The sequence below is a fragment of the Nycticebus coucang genome, chromosome 3, assembly GCF_027406575.1.
Source record: "Nycticebus coucang isolate mNycCou1 chromosome 3, mNycCou1.pri, whole genome shotgun sequence".
NCBI classification, from domain to species: domain Eukaryota; kingdom Metazoa; phylum Chordata; class Mammalia; order Primates; family Lorisidae; genus Nycticebus; species Nycticebus coucang.
Window position 1 is genome coordinate 116,155,233 of NC_069782.1, and position 26,136 is coordinate 116,181,368.

The window sequence follows — 26,136 nt, forward strand, 5'->3', positions numbered from 1 at the left end:
TCAATAAAATAGCCTCAAAATAATATTATCAGTAGCTCAATGATTTTTAACGTAAAATGACAAGGGTAGTTTTTTAGATTCTGTGTGGGCTATCGTGACCCAATTCTCTGGTCAAAGGGCTGCATGGATGCAAAAGACAGGGCGAGTTAAAGTTTAACTCCCAGGAATTGTAAACCGAGCCTAAAGCCACTGAACCTTTGGAGTTTGATATGATGGTTAGAGCATAACCAGAGTGACACGTTGAATTCGCCATAATCAAGGAAACCTTTTCCGGGTGGGGATCTCTGAAATTATTCAGGTATGATGTGTGTGTTTTGCTTTTTCTATTTCTACTCTGTGAAACTGTGCATTATAGTATCAGCATGAGTGCAGTGGGAACAGCTTTAGCCGTCTTTTTATTAACAAGTCTAATCCAGGGAATTGTCTAGTTTGTTTCTATACTAATAAAATAACCTTAACACAAAATAATACATTGGAATAATCCTATAATCTTAAAACGGAATGGCCACCATGATTTAGTCAATTTCTATACACGAACCCCTGCAGGTTCAACAGCGGGGTTCTGAGAAGTTTATTGAGCTCTAATCAGACAGCAGGGAGAGTCATGGTTACCTGCCTGCCCTGGTTGTCGGACATTGGGAAACAAAATTGCAATTAACATGAAAAACAGTATTAATATCACTGGTAGATTTTGAGTTCTCTATAAGGATCATATTTTGGACTTCATATGTTCAATTATCTCTAGTACTGTTACCCCCATTAAAAAAAAAAAAGTCTTGGTAAATTCTTGCTATTTCCTCTGTCATTATCCTGCTATCCAAAGGAATGCCCTAAGCTATTCCCTTTTGATGTAGTGAAAAAGAAGAGAAAAAGTTATGAAAAATGACTGGCTTTGAGCGTGTTAAATCTCAAACTTGGAGTAGCTAATTATTAGATTGCTTCCACAGTTTGGGCAACTGTCGTGCAGTGGATGTCTTTTCCCGTTATCATTTTACTTCCAAAAGAATACTCACAGCCGGGATGCAGTGGCATTTTACCTAAAGAAAGAAATGCAAACTGGGCATTTATCAGGAATATCCTATTTCTACCAGAAATCTCCTAAACTCTTTGACCTTTGATCATGATTACCAAAGTAAGTTCCAAGGAAAATGAGTTCCAGGTTAAACAAGTTTCTTCACTATAGGACGTTTCAAGTGTATATTGCATATCTCCAAAAATGTGAAGAGCACAGCATTATTTGCACATTGTACAGAATTAGTGTTTTACAAAACATGTTCTGCTCACTTCTATTTATAAAAATGTGTCTGTTTGGTCTGAAACCCTCTTTATAGCCTGTGCTGAGGAGTATGCAATGGGAGGATAGGTCTGGAAATAACAGTGAATTCACTTACTTGTCAAAGCGATGAGGCTTTGCTCTGCTAAATACAGAGAAAGAGGCAAGTGACTTACAGGGTCATGGATGAGAGACAGGTTTTCTGGATTCACACTGCCCATTTTGGACAATTCTTACCTTTTACTGTTCCAACTTATTGTATATCGAATATAAGGAAAGAAAGAAGATAATTGGCAAGGAAAAGAAATGTTATGAGAAAACAATATAAAATGGCATAATGGATGTGAAAACACTAAAAGTTATTATTTTTAATTGGGTAGTACAAGGGTGGCTTTGCGTCATTTCAAATACCAACATTGCCTACACAGCTACATTGTATTCAGTGGAGGTTAATAAATGGGGCTCCCTTGAGGAAGGGACTCCATTGCAAGTCAGTTGAGGAAATGGTGTTACCAAAAAAAGTCAAGGCGGTTTTTATTACCACGAGAGTGAGACATTTATGACACGCTGTATTGTTAAGTGTACTTCTAAGCACTTTCCATACGTTTATCTCATGTCAGGAAGATCCTACTTGAACATTTTCTAAATGAGAAAAGTGAGGCACCTATGAGGCTCCACATTCCCCCCAGCAAGTAGCAGAGCCAGGTCTCCCAGTCAGGTGTGTGACTCCGGAGCCCAAGTGTGTAATGGCTGAATCACACTCACAAGTACTGAGGGCTTCACATGGGCAAAGATTCTCATTCATTGGGAATATCTCAGAGAGTAGGCAATGCTTTGTTTTCTAAGCTTAATTTACAACGGAGCATCTATTAACATCTCTTAAGATGGGTGTTCCTCAGAACACCCATCAAGAAAGAACGAATCATTTTTATAGCCCACATCCAGCTTTTATAACAAATAAAATGTATTGAAATTGTCACAATTAAAATGAGCACAATTGAAAAATCTAAGGGACCTTATTATAATCTCATCGTCTTTCATTAACTGTGACAAAGCCTATTTTAGACACTTTAAAGATAAATTATAGAAAGAGCCCTGGGCTTTTCTTCTCCTGGACAGAAGTAGGCTGGAAAGCCTATTCCGAAACTCCCTGGGTGTGTGACCTCTGAAATACTGTTTGACCTCCTGGAATCTCAGGCTCCTCCAAGGTGAAATGGAGGTAAAATCTGACCCAGAGAATTTTGTGAATGTTAAATGAGATGATGAGGCAAAACAGTTAATCCCCGGTGCTTAGGAATTCAGCAAAACCTTTCTCCCCTTTCCATTGCCCTATGTGTCACAACCTCTAGAAAAATCTAAAACTGTCCAAACTTATTCATTACTTCTTTGTTGAAATAATACTAACAAAATTTAAATTGAAAACTATTCATAAATCATGACATTTTTAAATAGTAACCCTATCCTGTTGATTCACAGAAAGACAACCTATAATTCTTTTTAGTATTAAAATCCTTACAGAGCATACATTCATTTTAGAGAATGTAGCTCAAGAAAACTCTTAATTTAAAAAGCCCAATATCCTTTGCACTCAAACCCATGGAATGCCTTGATACAAGGTATGTTCATTCTATTACACAGTCAGTTGATATTGAAAATCTGTTTCAGTAACTGTCATTTAAAATATTACCATCTTTAAAAAGCTGGGTAGGACTCTGGGTACTATTGCACAATGGTTTTCATTACTTTGTGTGTCTCTAAATGACTCAATAAGTTCAAACAAGGCAGTATTGATCGACAGAGGATAAACACCACTTTATCTTATTCACAGAAACAGTAACCAGGTACCTCCAAAGTGCAGCCCTAACAGTCCAAACTCCCCCAGGAAAAGCATCTGGAAAAAGAACAGCGCTCTTGCAGGGACATTCTACATAAGAAATCTAAATTGCACCTGCTTTTTTGGCCTGATGCCATAAAATTTAGGCAGGTATTATTAACAAATCTCTACCGCCAATTAGATCAGAGAAGCTAATTGATCATTTTATTCCATCAAACCTATTTTGACTGGGGTATTAGCTCTAAATCTTAACTGAGTTAAAAATTCTTAACTCAATACACTCAAAATTGTATGGAATATTCTTGATTGCTAGGAACCAAAATTTAAAATGTTTCCTTTCATAGGAAATGGTTATCTTGACTAAAATAAGTAGAGAGAGCATCTTGAGATCTCTGATTTGATTTCTTTTTAAGACAGGTAAGATATGCTCCACCACTCCCCATACCAATATGTAGGAGGAATTTTTATGCATTTAGGTATTAACAATCAGGTGGAGAACATTTTAAAGGTTTATTTATTCCAATAGGGATTGGTTTCTGGTAATATCAAAAAGAAAAGAGTAGTAAGAAAATAGGCTAATTTCCTGCAGTCGGCCCAGTCATGCACAGTGTTCTGCTCCAGCCATAATATGACTAAAGAGAATTAGCAGACGACAATCTGGCCAGACAGAATGTCTAAGCGAGCAAATTGGTTTGCAATTCCATAAAATCCCACCTGCAATGATGTTGTAATGTCTTCCCTTCCTCCAGCAATTAAAAAATAATCATTGTGTTGGGAGGCCCAACTGATTTAACGTAGACTAGATGTAAACAGCAGAATTAACTACTATAGTGCCTTATTTCCATAGAAGATTCTAGTTTATAAAAGCATTTGAGAGAGAAGAATTTAGATGGATTTTTTTAAATGCTGAATTTCTTCACAGCTAATTCAGTACACTTAGTTTCTGAATGGTAATTAAGTCATGTATTTGTCATTCCAATTATACAAAGCTAGTTAATGGAAAGATGCCCCACCTAAAATTTATAAGCCCAACCCTTTTTATGTAGTATAGTGTGCTGATGAGGTAATGGGCCTGCAGCAGAGAAGAGAGGACATAGGGTCCACACAGAGGGTGAGAGGACAACCAGACCCATATACATCCCAGAAGAAAATAGCCCTAAACAGATTTAATTATAAATTAGTCCATATGCTATAATTAACACAGTGAAAGAATGGAGGGTTATAAAATCTTCTAACAGATTGCCAGGGGACTGGCAAAGCTTTATGTGCAAATGCAATTTTTTTTTTTATTTCTAATAATTTTAGATTCTCCTATCCAGCTCTTTTACTAGGATGCTGTGTAGTGCTTATCTTTTTAGCTGGGGTGTTCAGCATGGAGTAAATTGGCTTATTAGATACACTAGACACTAAGGCCTCTGATGATTAGCAGGGAAACTCAGAAACCACAATCTGATACCACAGGGAGGGGGGAACTGTGTTGACATATATAGGTGCCCATCTCAAAAATCCTGTAATCCTTTTTCCTGAAAATCCCTAACAGTACCTTATGATTCAGGCAGCACTTACTACCGACCAATTAGATTTGGTGCCCTATGATGATAATAATGGTGATATTAATAATAGCTCTTAATCCTCAGACAGATCCTGCCACATGCCAGGCACATAGATGAACTCGTTCAATCCTCCATGACCCTATGAAATAGGTCATTGCTATGCCATTTTCCCAATAAAGCAGTTGAAGCTTAGGGTCATGGAGAACTTGCCCAAGCCATGATAGTCATGTCTAAGGGAGAAATAACAGGGAGAAACTTCTCAAAGTCACACAGGTGGTAAGTCCGGGAAGCAGCAGTGAGTCCCAGCGACAGCATCCCTCAAAGAAAGGATGAATGATGACTGAGAAGCACTGATACTTGGAACTAGAAGGAAACTTTGAGACCCTTTATTTGACATAGAAAAGCTACTCAAGTTTCCCAAAGATGGACAACTTCCTTTTTCTTAGAGTGAAAACCTGAATACAAAGCCCCAGCCTGGAGGGCCCCTTTCTGTTAACAGTAACCTCCTCTCAGCGTACAGCGTTTCTGACTCAGCTAGATTCTCTGTGCAAAGTCTGGAGACCCCTTAGTAGGACCACCATGGTAGAAAGGAACACTCCTTTCACTTGGAATCCCACCCTTCTTGCTACACCCAGATTCAGGGACTGACACAGATTCCCAGTTAAAGGAGACCGATTTTGTAACTCGGAGAGACGGCGAGGCCCCCATCTCAGAGGAGGCACGTGCAGGTACAGACACCATGAATGTAAAGACAGGAGAAGATGTGGATGTGTCACTGAAAGTACAAAGTAATTGTCCTGAATGATGTGGCTGCCTTACATCCAACTTCTGTTAGTGTCTGAAGGGACACAGCACCACCCACCCGGAGGACATTCCCTTCTCCCCATGGAAAGAGTAATTGGGCTGCCAGGCCTATGTCTGCTAAGGGAGTCCCATATTTAACTGACCTAATTTAGAACTTCAAATTGAAGTTCAGATACTCCCCGATAGCAGCTCCACCACCCTGAATAGGGTTATTCATTTTAGAATTATAACAGTTAGTTTCCAAAAGTTACTTGTTAAAATATAAAGTAGTTGGGATGCAGAGTGTGAAGGATAGAGACGCCTCAGCCTAAAATCACTGAATGGATTAACTAGCCTGGAAAGCAGATTGAGCATTAATCAGCCCTGTGAGAGAAGTAAGTTTTGATGGTGGGGAAGGAGAAGATGGTGAGCATAGATGGTCAAGGCCTAGGAAAGTGTCATGAATAACCAGAGGGGGATAGAAGGGACTTGAGCGCAGGTATTTTTCTGATCTTTGAGGAAGAATGACCTGGACTTATTAAACAATTTTGATTTGTTATTAAAGTCATTGACTATCACACTCAACAGATACTAATACCTCCCTGTCTCTCCCTATCAGATTCATAACAGGTGCATTGATTTGAAGTAGAATCATCTAGATAATTCCATTATAAGATCCCTTAATATATTTTAAGAGGAAAAAAAAACCATATAATATCTAAAAAGTCTTCTTTTTATTTGCCTTTCAGAAATAAGCCATGAGGTCAAATCTTTTGTATAACAATAATAATGCAATACACTTAGGATTTTAAAGGATTTCCTAAAGCCCAGTGATCCAAAGCTCTGACTTGAAGTGTTGGCATAGCAGAGAGGGAGAGAAATTATACGTTAAAGCAGAAGGTCCCAAGCCCATACTGCCTGCCCTCAAATCCTGGATCCAACACTTACTATATAATGTGACCTTGAGCAAATAATATGACCACTTTTTGCTTATGGCCTCTTCTTTAAAGTCAGGGTTGTTTTAAGAATTAGATCAGAATTTATATATGACATGCTTAGAGTAATACCAAGTATGCATTAATTTTAGCTATTATAGCTGTAATTCTTATATTTCTGTGCTGATCGCACAATGCTTTACTACAAGAAAATAAGTAGGGGAGAGAGGAGCCTAAACATATAGAGCATTTTTTAGACCAGAATTTCGATGGCTAAGAAATTAACTATTCCTACCACTGGCTTGCAGTGCAAATTTGGAACCCTCTCTCCCTCTGCGCTGTAGTTTTTCCAAGGCAGATCTGCTCTCTATCACAGTCAGGACCCCTAACTAAGTGTATATGGGATGATCTGAAGGAACCTGGGGGATTATTGAGGGAAGTAGCATAGAAATACAGATCTTCACAACCAAGTGAAAATCTCTTGGGCTTTGTTATTTTTGTAAGTTATAATTTTAAAAAAGATCAATCCTCAAAGCCACTTACAAAGATACAGGTGACTGTTGAAGAATAGGATGGTTATCAGCACAACAAAAATGCAAGAATAAAGTAAGTTAACCTGTCCTCAAGCCAGTCCCCTATGCGGGCAGAGCTGCAGACTCCTGAAGAGGAAATCAAGTGTGGGGGCTCCGGTGAGGCTAAGTGAGGCATCAGGACTGCTGTGGATGGAGTTAAGGGTCACTTCAAAGGAAGTGGCTGGATGACAGGGCACCAAGGAGATCCTTCCCTCTGGGTGAGATCCTTCCCTCTGGGTGAGACAACGTGTGGCCGTTCTATTACTGAGTTCAGGCCCTGAAGCCTTGTTGTCTACAAACCAGGCACTCTAGCGTATATCATGTTCTAACAGCCATCTGTGTCCTAAGTCAATCCACACTCCATTCCCAGCTCAACGTTACTTAACAGCTATCCCCTCTTTTAGACTAGTGCACAGGGCAGATTTCCTTATCCCAAATGATGTGTTGGCCACATCTTCCCCATGACATATGGATGGTGAGTTTATCTTTGAAGTTAAAATTATTATGTTAACTTATTCATTGGAAATTGATTTAGTGATGCTGCCTCCTTCACACCTGCATTTACCTATAACAAAGGTACTGTGTTATTATAGGTACCGTGTTTACAAAGATGTATTTTGTTCCTAAAATCAAGGAACCCATATGGATTTCTCCAGAGCTCCCTTCACAGTCCTTGGACAATTGATCTCTCTCTTCTCCAAGGTCTTCTATTTTGCCGGAAAATGAATATTCACTATGCTAAATTGGTAGCTCTTTAATGGGAAGAAAGTTATTCTTTTGTTAATTATTATACTGAACACAGTGCTAGACCCATAATAAATAGACAATATTGTTTGTTAATTAAAAGAGCCACCTAATTGGAGAGAAAAGGAGAAGAGTTAAAGAAAAACAGAGGGCCGTGCACCAAGCTCTGTACTGTGTACTTATCCTGTCTTCTTGAATCACTGTAACAACTTTATGGAGTAGGCACTATGATTCCCAATCTCAGAATGAAGAAACGGAGACCTGGTTCAAAAATTTGACTAAAGTTTGCGAAGTTTTTAAGGGGTAGAACTTCAACCTTGAAGCCCAAGTCAGTCTGCATACATGATCCCATGTTTTTCCTACCACAACATCCTCATACCTGTGAATCAATGATGAATAAATAATACAGGACAAAATATTATGTATTCTAATATCATGGGATTAAACTAGAATATTATGAAAAAGAAAAAGTCTGGAGTAGTTGCAAAGGCTGTATGAAATTTCCATTCAGTTCAACAAACATGAATGAAGTAGCTATGAAGTGCTCAGTGATGAGGGCTGGGGCTGACGAGGAGAGTGGACGTCCTCAGAGGGGTTTACTCTCATTGCCACAGACATAGTTCTGCCTTTCTCTCCCTTCTCCCATTTGTCCCTAAACTGGTCTATCTCTAATCCATTCTCAGCAAAACTCATAGGTTCCTCTGTCTAAAGAACATGAGGTCCTATCAGAATTCTTCTATACTGATCCCAGAGTTTTCATAATAAAATGACAAGACTCCATCAGACCAACATTGATGTCATTCTTTCTTACCTTACTAGCCTTGTCTGTTGTCATTGCTACGCCCATCACACCCCTTCCAACTTGCATTCCGCGTTCTAACCATGTCTCAACCAGTCATGCTCAACCACTCACCCTCCTCTTCTCCAGAGTCATTTCCTGTTCCCTCTTCCCCTAACTCCTAACCATCATTCAGACTGGTCAGAGTTGATAAAATGGTACATGTGGAAGATTAGTGGAGCACAAAGTTGGATAAGTTTGAAAGGTGATAGAACAGAAAAGTCAAGATTAATTTACAAAATTACAAAATGTGAGGTTATTTGAAGTCTTTTTGATAAGAAAGCAATGTAATAAAAGTGGTACTTAAGAAAATTAATCAATGTTAGGTAGGTGTTGTTAGGATCAGGAAAGAGTAGAACCAAATTAAAAGACCATAATGTAGGCAGGAATTGATGGTAGCATAGATGATAATGGTGGTGGAAAATCCAAAGTAGGGCAACCTATCAGAACACAATGGCTAGATAGAGATAGGGGTCAAGAATTTAATAAGCACCATTCATTCTGCTGCATGAAAATTAGCATAAAATCAAGACACATATAATCTGGCTTTTGAAAGGGAAACAAGGCTTCCTTTGATTACACAAGTCAGCTTGCCTCAGTGCCACTGTAACACACAGCTGTAGATAAATTTTATAAGCTTCACTGAAGAACCGAACATACGACATCAGTTAGTGATTGGGAGTCTTGGTTAAAATGGAGTTTTCAACTTAAATTTCTCCAGATGGTTCTGAGGCAGAAACTAAGTTCAAATGGACAGTTTCGATATGGTTAAAAATAGAGATAAAGATAGGTGGAGAGAGTGAGAGAATGAGAGAGAGAAAGACAGACGTAATAATATCAGACCAAGAATGAATAAAATACAGCACTTGTAGCTAATCGGGTCTCTGTAATATGCCACAGGAATAATCGTACCAGGACTAATGAATAAACATCCGCCTTTCAGCTGAAGGATACGTACATTGTACGCCATGCTTACCACTGCCAATTCATAAGACAACTTAAAAATGAAACATACATGCAAAGAAATTCTACTCTTGTCCTTAGTCTGTGTTATTCTAGAATTTCTAAATTTTGCCAACTCTCTTTCCCAGAGATCTTTAAGAAGCCTGGCAATTTGGGGAGAGTTAGGTCTCACAATGAATGAGGATAATACAACCACCATCTGTGGTCGTCTGATCTCACAGGTACTAGATAATGACAACACAAAACCAGAATCATGTTACGTGTATGAATCAGGGTTCTCCAAAGAAACATAAACAATAGGAGATAAACATATATACACACATTATATACATAAAAACATATATTTATATAAATATAAATATATGAAAGAGAATTATCAAAAGGAATTGGCTCATGCAATTATGAAAGCAGAAGTCCCAAGATTTTCAATCAGCAAGCTGGAACCCCAGGGAAGCCAATATGCAGGTCCAGTCCAAGTTCAAAGGCATGAGAAGTAGGAAAGCCAGTAGTGTAAATGGCAGCCCGGAAGCCACAGGCTCGGGACTCAAGGGGAGCCAAGATTTTACTTCAAGTCTCAAGTCCAGCCAAAGTAGCAGGCTGCAGAGATCCCTTTACTCAGCCTTTTTGTTCTATTCAGGTCTTCCATTGATTGCATGAGGTGCACTCACCTTCCATCTGCTGTTAAAATTTCCCAAAGTCTTTTTTGAATTGAAAACCTGTCATTCATCCCCAAATCTTCAATGCTGACAAAGATGACTTATGAGTATTTTTGTCTCTGAATTTTTGGTGTTCTTGCTCAAGTTGAGTGCAAGTTGGAGAATTTCTAAGAGAATGTTGGTGCCAGAAAGAAAAGGGGCATATGGAATGGACTCTTGCGAGCAGTTGTGCTGCCAGCGCCCCCCCACCGGGAGTTGTCACTGTGTGTATATACACACTCATGTTCACACATGTGCTAGTGTACACACACACACACAAACCTTATGGAGCAGCCATGAATTCAGCTTACTGAGGGAGATTGTAGGAAAAAAAATAGGAATTCTAAGTATGTGGAAAACAAGAACAAAACATTTGAGAAGATAAAACTAACTGGTATTCTGAGGGGCTTGGTGGGCTTGAGTACAGAGTAGCTCTGGACTGAGATTAAAAGATAATCAGGAAAGCAGAGTTAGGACCACCAGATCATGGCAGGCACTGAACGTCAGGCTAAGGGGCTGGACTATTTCTTCATAGTTAGTGATGGGATCAGGGAAGCAGGAGAATAATAAAAACGATATTTTGGGGAGATGGATCTAAGAGTGGTGTGCAGAGCAGAGGTGCGGTGCCCAGAAGTGGTAAGCAGTGATGTTTCATCCTACACTTTGGGCAAGCTCAGTCAGGTTAAGCTCAGTAATGGAAGTGGGCAGGGGGTGTAGCCAGGAGAGGAGGAGGAAAGCGGTGAGGATACATATGTAGAGAAAGCAGGAGAAAAATCTAGACTCAAGCTTCATGAGGATCTGGATAAAGAGATTCTAAGGACTCAGAGAATTCACAGAACTGGCCGACATTTCATTGTTAACCTCACTCAACTTTTTAACTTCATCTCCTCTGGCTTCCGAGACACTTAATGACTGTCTATCATTTTTTTCCTTCACAGCCATTACTTCCTTTCCATACACAGAACCACAAGTTTTACGCACACAGTGGTAACATAAAAACCTTAAAGAGTGATCTGCATCAAAACTGAGTTGAAAACAAATCACTTGAGCCAGAATCTAGTAAGAATAAGACTTTTTTTTTAGGTAGTTCAAGAGCATTCTTTCTAAATACTAGTAATCAGGAAAACATTCATTTGTTAGAAATAATGAAATGTAGATAAAACATTAGAGAAAATTTTGAACCATTCCTCCTTTTCTCCTCTTATCGCGTTTCAACCTTTCTCTTATCATCTTTTTCTTCTTCTGAATAATGTTTATGTATACATCCATCTATTTGGCTGATGAAATAAATTTGGTTAATTGTTTTACCATTTAGCATGTATAGATGGGAGCTTAAGTCAGCTGTTCTTTACATCATTTCCTGGGCCCCACTCTAGGCCAATTGAATCAGAACCCCTCGGGGGCAGGAAGATGCTGCCTGCACACAGGTGATTCTACTATGAGGCTGGGCAGGGAGTCTATTCTTTGTCCACAGAGCCTGCATCTCATACCTGTTGGCAGATGGCTCAGAAAAGGCTAAGTTCCTAAGTGATCTTTTAGTGTCAGTTTGGAGTGTTTTAATAGTGGTACAATATTTTAGAAATAGAGCCTTAAAGGGAGTGATTGCATGTTATAGTTAAGGAACTCACTCAAATCAGACATGACCTCTGAAGAAGATGTCCGTGAAGTTGTTTTTGAGAGTATGATAAAAATAGAGGGAGGAGAGATTTAAGGAAGTGAGTATCACTTGCTAAAATGTAAGACGACTTGCAGTTAATCTCAAAGCCCTATTGTGACAAGATGTGCAGAGGTTGATGCTTCCTCTTCTTGTCTCTCCTTGTGTAATTTACAGTTCAGGCTGAACCCCAGGGATTCAAAAGGCTTCTCCTTGATATTTAAAGAGTATTTTAAGCAAATAAATGTGAAATTTCTTTTGAGCAGATAAATGTACCTCTATAAAATCCACTTAATCAGACTATGCTAAAAAAGCAAGAAGTGTTTCTATTAGATCATAAATTATACAATTTTAAACAGATTTTTTAAATGGAAATAAATTGTTCTGACTATTTGAAATTACTTTTTCCACAAGCAAAATTAAAAGGATTTTGAGATGTCAGAGTTGTTTTGCAAGAATGATGATTTGTGAGCCAGATGAATATGCTTAACTTTCCCAAGAGCTAGGGTCACTTTTTTCTTTTAATTAGATTATGTCTAGTTCCAGATTGGATATAGCTTTAAAAAAAAAAATTGGGGAAACAAGCCTCCCCCATCCTTGCATGTTTTAATTCCCTGATTGAATACAGGTGTGTATATACACACACATCTATAAAACACATGTACAAAAATTATAATACAATAATCATTTGTCACGCATCTGCCTGATGTTTTTCTTTGATAATCTCTAAGTCAGTGGTCCAATGATATTATTTCTTGATGCAGTTTTGTTCTTACTTATGTATTTATTTATTTTTGCAGTTTGAACCCACCACCCTTGGCATATGGGGCCAGCGCCCTACTCCTTGAGCCACAGGCACCTCCCTCAGTTTTATTCTTTGTATTTTCACTACAGAGCAATTTCCCACCATCTTAGGTTTTGCTATTTTTAAATCACTCTGTTAAGAGCTTAGAATGATTCGAAATAAGATGGATTTTAAATATCCAAAAATATATTGAAAGTATCAGCTGACCCAATACATCCTGGCAAAAATGACCCTTTCTTTAGAAAGTCATATCTATCAGCCCCATTCCCCAGCAGTTACTATCTCGTTTTCAAAGTACAACATACTATGTTGTAGATGGAATCAGCAACTTCTTTAGCCATGGGTGCCATCCATAGAGGAGAGAGAATAAAATCTAAAGAAAAGAGAGGAAGAAACAGGAGAAGGAAGGGGAATTATAGGGGGCATCTGAAGGCAAAGGACAAGAAGACTCTTCTCCCAGAGTAGCTATGTTCGGTGTCTGGAGAAGCACTTGCAGCTTTGGTTTCCACTACTGCACACCCCGTCAGCTATTTGGTCCACAGTTAACTTCTTTCTCTCTGGCTATCTAAAATCCAGAAGAACTAAAGATCAGTGGCAAGAAGAATCAACAGCTTAATTTAAATATAAGAATGGAAATTAACCTGAAAGCTGATATCATCCCTTGGTAAACCATGAAGGTGTTATACTCTGGCAATGGTCATGTGTCCATTTTAGTCCATATACAAAGGGGGTCAAATCCTGAATGTGTCCAAGTGAACCATCAGCACTGCTCCGAGAAGCTATGACAATAGTTCACCTTCATCCCCACGAAGAGGCGAAGTCACCAGAGTGCTCTAGATGCCTCAGACCATGTTCCCTGTGGAGGAGAATGAGGATTCACAGCATCACCCTCACTGTCACCCGCACCAGCTTCCGTAAGTGTGTTATGCTCTGCACAGCAACACTGCAACGGAAGTGGGGGACAGAATCTCCCCTCCCCACTCACACCCTAGTTATTCAAGGTGAGGAAACTGGGAAGAAGTAAAATTTAGTCATTAAAACTCTTCCCCACGCTACCTAGATTCAAATTATCTGACACTTACCATAGGTATTACCTTTGTGACCTTGGGCACATCAACTAACCGTTCTCTACCTTAGTTTCTTACCTGTAACAGCAGAATAATGACAATACCCTACTCCAAAGTTTTTAGTTCATAGACTATAATGTGTGTTCAGTAATTGTTAGTTTTAAATCGACTATGCATGTCCTTTGCTCTCATGTCCGTTAATCTGCGAGTCTATTATTTATTTAAAAGTACTCTTCATGTCTATATAATAGATTATTTCTCTGTCTATTCTATAAATAACAATCATTTTCTTCCAGTCTATGCCTTCTTCTTTACTTTGCCATTGTAGAAGTTTGTAACTTTTCTGTAGTCAAGTCTGTTAACCTTTCATTCATGGCTCTTGGTAAACTTGGTTTAAAAGACACTGGGATGTCCAACCTGTGACCCGCAGACTGCATGTAGGTGTTTTGAGGCCTGTTTTACTTATCCATGGTGTTGGATGTCACAAAAAGATCTTTTTGTTTTCTTCTCATCAGTTTTCATTAGTATTTATGAATTTAATGTGTGGCCCAAGACAACTGTTATTCTAACTGTTATGCAGCAGAAGAAAAAAGGTTGGATGCCTTGTGACATTATGAAAATTTTCCATATTTTCTTCTATGTGCTAGGAATTATACATATTTAAAGGTTTTTTTTTTAATCCACTTAGAATTTTAGCATGTTATGAGGTCATATGCCAACTTTATCTTTTTCTCAAATTGTATATGAGCTCCCGATAATTTAAAATAACATTTATTAGAAAATTCCATTGTGAATAAAACTGTGGATCTGGACTTTTTCTTTCATTCTATTAATCTCTTTATCTATCGTTGTATTTATTTTAATCTTAACTATTAGCCTGGTTACAGATCAGTCTATACTTTTAATACGTGTTGTGACATTCATAGCACATTCTCCCTGCCATGTGAACTGTGAAATCAATTTGTCAAATTTCAAAGTAATTTTACTGAAATTTAATTGGAATGACATTCATAATTTGGGAAAAACTGATATCTTTAGAATAGTAAGCCTTTGCTTTATCAAGGCCTTTAGATTAGAATTTTATCATTTTCTTTATGTAGGTTTTAGATATTTCTCATTAAGTTTAATCTTATTTGGTAAGTCCTTATATTGTTCAGATCTTCTCATTCCATTTATTATTTCTGTTACAGAATATTAATTTTAAAACTGTTTTTTAGTATTCGTTCATTAGTCCTAATAGTTTTGTCCAGTGATTACTTGTTTTCAATGAGAATGAATGACCTCCGTGTTTCACTATTCAGCATAACGTTTGCTGTATGGTTCTGACAAATGCTATGTATCAATTTAAGGATGCTTCGTTTTACTATTAACTTATGAAGAGTTTTGTTTTCTTTTTATAAAAATTAATATTGGGTGTTAAATTTTATCAAGGTCCACTTTACATTTACTGTGATGATCATGTGCTTTTAATCAATGAAGGAAATTAAACTAATAGCATCTCTAATGTTGAATAATCTTTGAATTCTTGTAATGATCTCATCTTAACTATATACACAATATTGTATATCTTTATAAATCACTTATTTGATGCTGGTCTAGTCTTCCACAAGGTGTCCCGAAAGTCATCCCTAAAGTCACCATACGTAGGGAAATTGTAGCTAAATGTATATTTACCAAGTATTCATTACAAAATTTTATAAAGGGATAAGTACAGAATATATTGTAAATATTTGATAAAATTTTGTAATGAATATTTTGCAAATAATATTTGTAGCAACTTTGTGGACATATTTATCTAGTTTTGTATCAGATATAAGTCTATAGATTATATAAGTTTTTATTATTTTCTATGCTTCAAAAAGCTTTATATAACAAAAGAATTATTTATTAAATTATTTATAAAACCTACCTATGAAAATAATCTAGACCTGGTTTTATTTGGGAGAAAAACTCTGAATGTTGTTTAATATAGCTATGGTTATCAGTTTATTCTACTTTTTTTTTTTTTTGACTTTTCTTTTTTATCTTTCTTTTTTTTTATGACATTGTATTTTTTATTTTATTTTTTTTCCTTTTTTTTTTTTTTATTGTTGGGGATTCATTGAGGGTACAATAAGCCAGGTTACACTGATTGTAATTGTTAGGTAAAGTCCCTCTTGCAATCATGTCTTGCCCCCATAAAGTGTGACACACACCAAGGCCCCACCCACCTCCCTCCTTCCCTCTTTCTGTCCCCTCCCATAACCATAATTGTCATTAATTGTCCTCATATCAAAATTGAGTACATAGGATTCATGCTTCTCCATTCTTCTGATGCTTTACTAAGAATAATGTCTTCCACGTCCATCCAGGTTAATACGAAGGATGTAAAGTCTCCATTTTTTTTAATGGCTGAATAGTATTCCATGGTATACATATACCACAGCTTGTTAATCCATTCCTGGGTTGGTGGGCATTTAGGCTGTTTCCACATTTTGGCGATTGTAAATTGAGCTGCAATAAACAGTCTAGTACAGGTGTCCTTATGATAAAAGGATTTCTTTCCTTCTGGGTAGATGCCCAGTAATGGGATTGCAGGATCAAATGGGAGGTCTAGCTTGAGTGCTTTGAGGTTTCTCCATACTTCCTTCCAGAAAGGTTGTACTAGTTTGCAGTCCCACCAGCAGTGTAAAAGTGTTCCCTTCTCTCCACATCCACGCCAGCATCTGCAGTTTTGAGATTTTATGATGTGGGCCATTCTCACTGGGGTTAGATGGTATCTCAGGGTTGTTTTGATTTGAATTTCTCTAATATATAGAGATGATGAACATTTTTTTATGTGTTTGTTAGCCATTCGTCTGTCGTCTTTAGAGAAAGTTCTATTCACGTCTCTTGCCCATTGATATAAGGGATTGTTGGCTTTTTTCGTGTGGATTAATTTGAGTTCTCTATAGATCCCAGTTATCAAGCTTTTGTCTGATTGAAAATATGCAAATATCCTTTCCCATTGTGTAGGCTGTCTCTTTGCTTTGGTTATTGTCTCCTTAGCTGTACAGAAGCTTTTCAGTTTAATGAAGTCCCATTTGTTTATTTTTGTTGTTGTTGCAATTGCCATGGCAGTCTTCTTCATGAAGTCTTTCCCCAGGCCAATTTTCCTATGCTTTCTTGGAGGATTTTTATTGTTTCATGCCTTAAGTTTAAGTCCTTTATCCATCTTGAATCAATTTTTGTGAGTGGGGAAAGGTGTGGGTCCAGATTCAGTCTTTTACATGTAGGCATCCAGTTCTCCCAACACCATTTATTGAATAGGGAGTCTTTCCCCCAAGGTATGTTCTTGTTTGGTTTATCAAAGATTAGGTGGTTGTAAAATGTTAGTTTCATTTCTTGGTTTTCAATTCGATTCCAAGTGTCTATGTCTCTGTTTTTGTGCCAGTACCATGCTGTCTTGAGCACTATGGCTTTGTAGTACAGACCAAAATCTGGTATGCTGATGCCCCCAGCTTTATTTTTGTTACAGAGAACTGCCTTAGCTATACGGGGTTTTCTCCGGTTCCATACAAAACGCAGAATCATTTTTTCCAAATCTTGAAAGTACGATGTTGGTATTTTGATAGGAATGGCATTGAATAGGTAGATTGCTTTGGGAAGTATAGACATTTTAACAATGTTGATTCTTCCCATCCATGAGCATGATATGTTCTTCCATTTGTTAATATCCTCTGCTATTTCTTTTCTGAGGATTTCATAGTTTTCTTTATAGAGGTCCTTTACCTCCTTCGTTAGGTATATTCCTAGGTATTTCATTTTCTTTGAGACTATGGTGAAGGGAGTTGTGTCCTTAATTAGCTTCTCATCTTGACTGTTATTGGTGTACACAAAGGCTACTGACTTGTGGACATTGATTTTATATCCTGAAACATTACTGTATTTTTTGATGACTTCTAGGAGTCTTGTGGTTGAGTCTTTGGGGTTCTCTAAGTATAAGATCATGTCGTCAGCAAAGAGGGAGAGTTTGACCTCCTCTGCTCCCATTTGAATTCCCTTTGTTTCCTTGTCTTGCCTAATTGTATTGGCTAGAACTTCCAGCACTACGTTGAATAGTAAAGGTGACAGAGGACAACCTTGTCTGGTTCCAGTTCTAAGAGGAAAAGCTTTGAGTTTTACTCCATTCAGTAAAATATTGGCTGTGGGTTTGTCATAGATAGCTTCAATCAGTTTTAGAAATGTGCCACCTATGCCTATACTCTTCAGTGTTCTAATTAGAAAAGGATGCTGGATTTTATCAAATGCTTTTTCTGCATCTATTGAGAGGATCATGTGATCTTTATTTTTGCCTCTGTTAATATGGTGAATAACGTTTATAGACTTGCGTATGTTAAACCAGCCTTGCATCCCTGGGATGAAGCCTACTTGATCATGATGAATGACTTTTTTGATGATAAGCTGTAATCTATTGGCTAGGATTTTGGTGAGAATTTTTGCGTCTATGTTCATGAGTGAGATTGGTCTGAAATTCTCCTTTTTGTTTGGGTCTTTTCCTGGTTTTGGTATCAGGGTGATGTTTGCTTCATAGAATGTGTTGGGGAAGATTCCTTCTTCCTCAGTTTTTTGGAATAATTTCTGCAGTACAGGAATAAGCTCTTCCTTGAAAGTTTGATAGAATTTTGGAGTGAAGCCATCTGGACCAGGGCATTTTTTGGTTGGAAGCTTTTTTATTGTTTCTTTGATCTCAGTGCTTGAAATTGGTCTGTTCAGGAGCTCTATTTCTTCCTGGCTGAGTTTAGGGAGAGGGTGTGATTCCAAATATTGATCCATTTCTTTCACATTGTCAAATTTCTGGGCATAGAGTTTCTGGTAGTATTCAGAGATGATCTCTTGTATCTCTGTGGGATCAGTTGTTATTTTCCCTTTATCATTTCTGATTGAGGTTACTAGAAATTTTACTTTTCTATTCTTTGTTAGTCTGGCCAATGGTTTATCTATTTTATTTATTTTTTCAAAAAACCAACTCCTTGTTTCATTAATTTTCTGAATGATTCTTTTGTTTTCAATTTCATTGATCTCTGATTTGATTTTGGAGATTTCTTTTCTTCTACTGAGTTTAGGCTTAGATTGTTCTTCTTTTTCCAATTCCGTAAGATCTCTTGTGAGATTGTTGATGTGCTCTCTTTCTGTTTTTCGAATGTAGGCATCCAAAGCGATGAATTTTCCTCTCAAAACTGCTTTTGCAGTATCCCACAGGTTTTGGTGGCTTGTGTCTTCATTGTTGTTATGCTCAAGGAAGTTATGATTTCCTGTTTGATTTCTTCCTGCACCCATCTGTTATTCAACAGAAGATTGTTTAGTTTCCATGCCTTTGGGTGGGGTCGAGCATTTTTGTTAGAATTGAGTTCCACCTTTAGTGCCTTATGGTCTGAGAAGATACAAGGTAAAATTTCAATTCTTTTGATTGTGTTGATATTTGTTTTGTGTCCCAGGATATGATCAATTTTGGAGAATGTTCCATGCGGTGATGAGAAGAATGTATATTCTTTATCTTTGGGATGCAGTGTTCTATATGCGTCTATCAAGCACAGTTGTTCTAGGGTCTCATTTAAGTCTCTTATATCCTTGTTTAATTTCTGTTTAGAGAATCTGTCCCGCTCTGTAAGAGGAGTGTTAAGGTCCCCTGTTATGATGGTATTATCAGATATCATATTGCTCAGACTGAGTAAGGTCTGTTTCAAGAATCTGGGAGCATTTAAATTGGGTGCATAGATATTTAGAATTGAAATGTCTTCTTGCTGTATTTTTCCCTTGACCAATATAAAATGACCATCTTTGTCTTTTTTGACTTTAGTTGCTTTAAATCCACATGTATCTGAAAATAAGATTGCAACTCCTCTTTTCTTCTGAATTCCATTTGCCTGAAAAATTGTCTTCCAACCCTTGACTCGGAGCTTTAATTTGTCTTTTGAAGCCAGGTGTGTTTCTTGCAGACAGCAAATGGATGGCTTGTGTTTTTTAATCCAGTCAACCAATCTATGTCTCTTCAGTGGGGAATTCAAGCCATTAACATTTATGGAGATAATTCATAAGTGCGGTACTATTCTATTCGTCTTATTTTGTGAGAGTCCATTGCTTAGTTTTATCTTTTGTATCAGTGTGGAGGTTTGGTTCTGTCCTTTAATTTCTGAGTTCTTACTTTGCTGCTGATCCATTGTGGTGGTCAGTGTGCAGAACAGGTTGAAGTATTTCCTGTAGAGCTGGTCTCGTTGTGGCAAATTTCCTCAATGTTTGTATATCCGTAAATGATTTGATTTCTCCGTCAATTTTGAAGCTTAGCTTAGCAGGGTACAGAATTCTGGGCTGGAAATTGTTCTGTTTAAGTAGATTAAAGGTAGATGACCATTGTCTTCTTGCTTGGAAAGTTTCATTAGAGAAGTCTGCGGTCAATCTGATGGATTTGCCCCTGTAAGTCAACTGGTGCTTACTCCTGGCAGCTTGCAGAATCTTTTCTTTTGTCTTGACTTTGGACAGGTTCATCACAATGTGTCTTGGAGAAGCTCGGTTAGAGTTGAGGCGACCTGGGGTCCGATAGCCCTCTGAAAGCAGTGTGTCAGACTCTTTGGTGATATTTGGGAAATTTTCTTTTATAATATTCTCTAGTATGGCTTCCATTCCTCTGGGGCATTCTTCTTCCCCTTCTGGAATTCCTATAACTCGTATGTTGGAACGTTTCATAAAGTCCCATAATTCTGACAGTGAACGTTCTGCTTTCTCTCTCTTCTTTTCTGCCTCTTTTACTATCTGAGTTATCTCAAAAACTTTGTCTTCTACCTCTGAAATTCTTTCTTCTGCATGGTCTAACCTGTTGCTGATACTTTCCATTGCATCTTTAAGTTCCCTGATTGACTGTTTCATTTCCTTCAGCTCTGCTATATGCTTTTTATATTCTTCATATCGTTCGTCTCTTATTTGATTCTGTTTTTGGATTTCCTTTTGGTTATTTTCCACTTTATTAGCAGTTTCCTTCATTGTTTCCATCATTTCTTTCTTTGTTTTCAACATGTGTATTCTAAATTCCCTTTCTGTCATTCCTAACATTTCTGTATAGGTGGAATCCTCTGCAGTAGCTACCTCATGGTCCCTTGGCGGGGTTGTTCTGGACTGGTTCTTCATGTTGCCTGGAGTTTTCTGCTGATTCTTCCTCATGGGTTATTTCTTTTATCTGTTTCCTTGCCCTAATCTTCCTTTCTCTTCCTCTTGCTCTTTAAGTTCTCGTGCCTGTGGACGGTTTTCCACTGTTTTAGTCCTCCTCTTGGGGTCCAGAAGTCTCTCGCTGACTCCCTGTATCCTCTCAGGGGTGATGATAGGCAGATCCCAGCAGCCAGAGATGCCTGGAGTCCTATATCCCCAGACTCATGGTGCCCAGATGCAAGGAAGCTGTTACTTGGCTGTCATCTTGCTCCGCCTCCAGTTTATTCTACTTTTTAACTTGTTCTTGAGGCAATTTAAAAAATTTACACTTTTCTAAACAGTGTCCACTGCATCTATATTTTTGAAATTATTAGTAAAAGCCTTCTCTCCTTTTAAAGTCTCTGGGTCTATGGATATATGCATTTTTCTCTCTTGTTTTTAAAATATATTTTCCCTGTATCACCTTATTAAGATTGCCAGCAATGTCCTAATGGGCCCATCTTTTCAACCAGCTCTTACATTTATTTATCAAATTTACAGATTTTTGTTTTAAATTCTACTTTTCCCTTTGATTCCTTCTAATTTTTTTCATTCATGTTCTGTTCCTAGCTTCTTCAGTTAAAGCTTATTACTAGTGTTCGTTGTCTTCTAATGAATGATAATTTCCTCAGACTAGAATCTTGACCACATCTCATAATAAAAATGATATTGCACTAACATTTATTAACACATTTTAACTTTTTTCTTAAATTGCAAGAGAAAGAATGCTCAAAACAGTCAAATAAGCAAGAATGAATACAACAAAAATAATTTGTTAATCCACCACCCAGGGATAACCAGTTAGCCTTTAATAAATTCTTTATGAATATAAAAATTAACACAAATCAAACCCTACATTCTATCTTATAACCTGCCAGTTCTATTATTTCTTAATATCAAACTCATTATATATTCTTCTAGGACATCAATTTGATTAACTATACTATAGCACTGTTTATTCAAATATTTCTTTATCATTGGCTATTTAGGTTGTGTCTAATTTCCACTAACGCACTAACAGACTCTCTGAGAGATGCTAAACATGCAGTCTCAGTACCTTAAGGACTTTTCCTACTAAGAGGGGAAACAAACATAAATGAAATAATAATATCATTTATTAAGACAATATAAAAGAGCTCAAGATAATGCATTCAAAACTATACTTCTCTCCACCTTGGATAATTACTGAAAAGGAGGATAATCCATGAGAAAAGTCACAGGTGATGGCTAAAAACCAGTCAGCCAGACCAGCAGATAAGGAAAAAGAAAGGAAATTTACTGAGCATGTCTATATCCCCAAGCACTATGATAAGTGCTCTTGTGTCTATTACTTCGTTGATTTAATTCTTTAAATGACACAACAACAGCAACAGCTTCAAGTTAGGGATTTGTGTTTCTATTCTTTTTGTTAGAATAGAAGCACAGATTTCAGAAAAGTTAAAATCACAGCAACAAAACTGAAATTTCAATGCAAGCTTATCCTTCTCTAAAAACTCGGAACCTACCACAGAAGAGGAATTTTGTCAACAATTACAAGTGAAATTAACATATTCATTATGAAGAACTTTAATTTCTTTCTTTACTTTAAGCCTGTCTAGTCCCACATTGACAAGGCCCAGATTAATGTATGATTCATTACTGATGCCTTAATAATGAAGAGGGGATTTTGGTGATCTTTTTCCCTGATACACACACACACACGTAAATAATATGCCACAAGTTAGGACTTTGTGTAATGACTTTATGGCTCTATTTTGAAATTTTATGTATGCATATTCTCTATTAGTTATGCTATGGTGCATAGCCAAATGTAGAGTTAGAACATTAATTCACTTCTAAAATAAACTTAAAACCAATTATATACATTTTTCCTAAGGAGAACTTTAAAACTAATTTATATTTTTTATATAAAACAATACAAAGTAGTATTTACTCCACATTATCCTGAAAATGAATGAATTTTTGTCATAATTCTTTCACAAACCATTTCAGTACAATCTAGAACTCTTTCCATGTGAAATTTCCAAGAGATACTCGAAGGCTGAAATTCATGCTAAAACCACTTGTACGAATTGCTTGCTGCATAAAAGTTAGGTCAAGCCTACCTCATGCAATGTCAGGGCACAGGGAAACACAGGAGAAAGACTGGATTCAGTCTGGAGAGTTCTCAGTGGCAAGTGAAGCCATCCCCAAGTTGAAGTGCTCATAGGATACACGTCGTACATATGCTACAGGTCCCAGGAGCTCCCCACACACAAAAAAAGAACACCTCTCTTCTGCTTTGATTCCGCCTCATTTTAGTCTTTTCTCCATCCAGTTTCCTTATCCAAATTCTTGGGAAAATCAAGCCAAATGGATAAGATAGCAAATACAATATTAACAGAATTTCTGAAATTTCTAATTCTAAATTGTCTACCACAGTGCCGATACACGCATGTGTAGCCGCTATTAAATTCACATTTCTTGACCCTTTTGTTAATATCAAGGATAATTATTTCATTTGATTTTTAACCAAGAAATCTTCTAACTTTAGTTCTATCTTCATCATTTGTCTCTTTTCAGTTCTCTATAATTCACAACCACCACTTCAGCGTTTGCTTTTCCAAGCTATCCCTTCTTGAGTCTTCCAATGTGCTTATCCATCTTATACTTCCTCTTACCTTCATCTCATACTTTGTCAACTCATACTTTGCCCAGTTTACCATTCTGGGAAAATTTGCAAAGCAAAACGAAATTGTTTGCTCACTTCCTCTGTTTCCCTGGCTTCCAAATATGTCTACCACGGCAATAAGACCTTCCAGTATGGCTATAACTTTTGACAAATTGAGATCACAAATCTCACTTAAAAATCATCTCTAGTTTTCTCTCAATGACTTGGTTCTCCATGGAAGACCAATTTTTATGTACAAAATGAATGTGATTATCCTTTCTAGATCAGAGTTATAATGAAAGAATGGCTCATAGTATCCAGCTGACATGTATGGATTTAGAAAAGCCAGAATTTACCATCCTACCAGCTCCTCTAATCCATCTTCCTCCTCATCTCTGTTTCCCTGCAACCTTACCTGAACCAGGGCCTGCTGACCCCTGATTCCCTCAGGGTCAGGAACAGTAGCTCTAACCTTGCCCAGTAGTGAACTCTGGAAATTGCTATTGAGCAGCTGCAACCAAGTGATGGGGTGACCTGTTCCTTCCAATCCTCTCTGCTTGTGGGGAAGGAAGAAACCTTGAACCCTAGTAACTTCTAGGTCCTTCTTTGCTTGATGAAATAGGCACTAAATTTACAAATATAAAATCAGAAAGGCACAGAGAAGAAAAAAGGTATATCCAAACTTTATTTCTTTATCGCTTTGCATATCTCTCTGGGTAGCAGTAAGTGCCACCTTTTGAATGCTCTCAGGAAAGTATTTTTATAATTATTCATTTTCTTTATTTTTCTTGTCTCACTCCCAGATGTGATCAGACATGAATAAATGCAGAGAAACCCCCAAAATAAATTTCTCACATAAAACAAGCTCACTCCAGGATAGAACTTTCAGAAAGTAATTGGAAAAAGAGAAATAATAAATATTAGGAAATTAGATTTGGATTAATTTTACTTCTGTTTGAGAGAAAATTACTATAAGTTATATAATTGTTGATCCAAAATCTTTTGTTTCACAAGTGTCTACTGAACACTTAGCATGTCGGACTAAGCCTTCTGGGGAAACGAACATCAATATAAGACCGCTCCTGCCCTCAGGAATCTCACAAGTTAGTGATAAAGATGGATATGTAAGCAAATAATTCCAATAATATATGCACTAATACAGGGGTGTGCAGGCTTTCTTGGGAGCATCGAGGAGGTGGCACTCTCCTCCCGCATGGACGTTGGGAGAGAAAGCAACACAGAACAGACAACCTTTCAATCAAGTCCAGACACATTAATAAGCATAGTGGTGACGTTAGGAAACAGGAGAAGGGAAAGGCATTTCAAACAGAGACCTGAAGGTATAAGAAACGTTGTTAATTACAAAGTGAGCTCCAAGAAATCAACCCAAGCTCCCAACAACCCATGAATGGATTAATAAACTGTGGCACATGTTTACCATGGAATGCTGTTCAGCTGTTCAAAAAGATGGCGATGTATTAATCTGGACAGAGCTGGACAACATTCTTCCTAGTAAAGTATCACAAGAATGGAAAACCAAGCATCCAGTGTAGTCAATACTAACATGAAGCCAGCAGATGAACTAATTCACACCCACACAAGAGAAAAACTCGATTTAATCAAGTTGGAGGGAGGAAAGAGAGAGATTGGTGTGCTCTAACTTAATGAGTACGACGTAAGGGTACACGGCACACCTCCTGAGTGTGGGACACAGCTACAACAGGGACCCTTCCTCACAAACATTGTAACCTAATCATTTACACCCTCATAGTGATGTTAAATTAAAAAGAAAATAAGAAAATATTATTGTCATATTCCAGGCATGTAAATGACATGGGAAAGAAAGTCCAGGATTTTCGTCCTCAAGGAATGCTGTGTCATGCTAAGGACTTAGACCTTTACCAGCTCCACAAGTGGTTTCAAAATTATACCTTTTGGAATTAGAGATTAATAATTATGATAATAATTAAAATGATACAATAACTAATGGTTATTGGACAGTTAGATACCAGGAACCATTTTAAGTATTTCAAATATATGTTAATATTTAATACTCAAAAGAACTCTATGAAGTAGGACCTATGATTATACTAACTCTACATGTAAGGAAACTGAGGCTCAGAGAGCTGCTACTGAGGTGGAAGAAGGTTGGGTGGTGAGTACAGCCTTCTGTGCTAAGAAAAATATATTTGTCTGATAAGATGGAAAGACATTGACCACAGATTCATGAAAACAGGCAGAGCTAGGGGAAACTCCTGTTGTTTATATTATTAGTCCCTCCCTCACCTCATTTTCAGGATAGATATAAGGAAGAGAAAGGGAGAGAATGGCACAGGAAGTGCCGACGTCTCCCAGGCCCTTGATGGAGTACTTGGCTGTCCCTCTACTCCGTTTCTCTCCTCCTTTGTGACTTACCAGCAGGAACAGGAAGACCTGTAAGGAGAGCTCAGTTAGTGGCACTTACCCAGAGTGCACAGTTAAGAGGAAAAACAAAGGCATAAACTCAGGAAGGCTAGTTCCAGGGTCTGCACAGCTGATCACTCACTTGTTCCCCAATCCCTTTCTTTACTTGG

The 26,136-nt window shown here is 37.5% G+C and overlaps 1 protein-coding gene across 5 annotated transcripts in view; it reads left to right on the forward strand.

Moving 5' to 3' along the window:
* Positions 1 to 206: 206 nt before the first annotated feature.
* The window catches only part of A1CF (APOBEC1 complementation factor), an 86,201-nt gene continuing 60,271 nt past the window's right edge, over positions 207 to 26,136 (forward strand). For 4 of the 5 annotated variants that reach the window (XM_053583844.1, XM_053583845.1, XM_053583846.1 and 1 more), the window contains exon 1: positions 215 to 298. The gene's annotated coding sequence lies outside the window, so the exon portion shown is untranslated. Of the gene's footprint in view, positions 299 to 26,136 lie in introns of all 5 variants that reach the window. The other variant, XM_053583843.1, reaches the window with a different exon arrangement.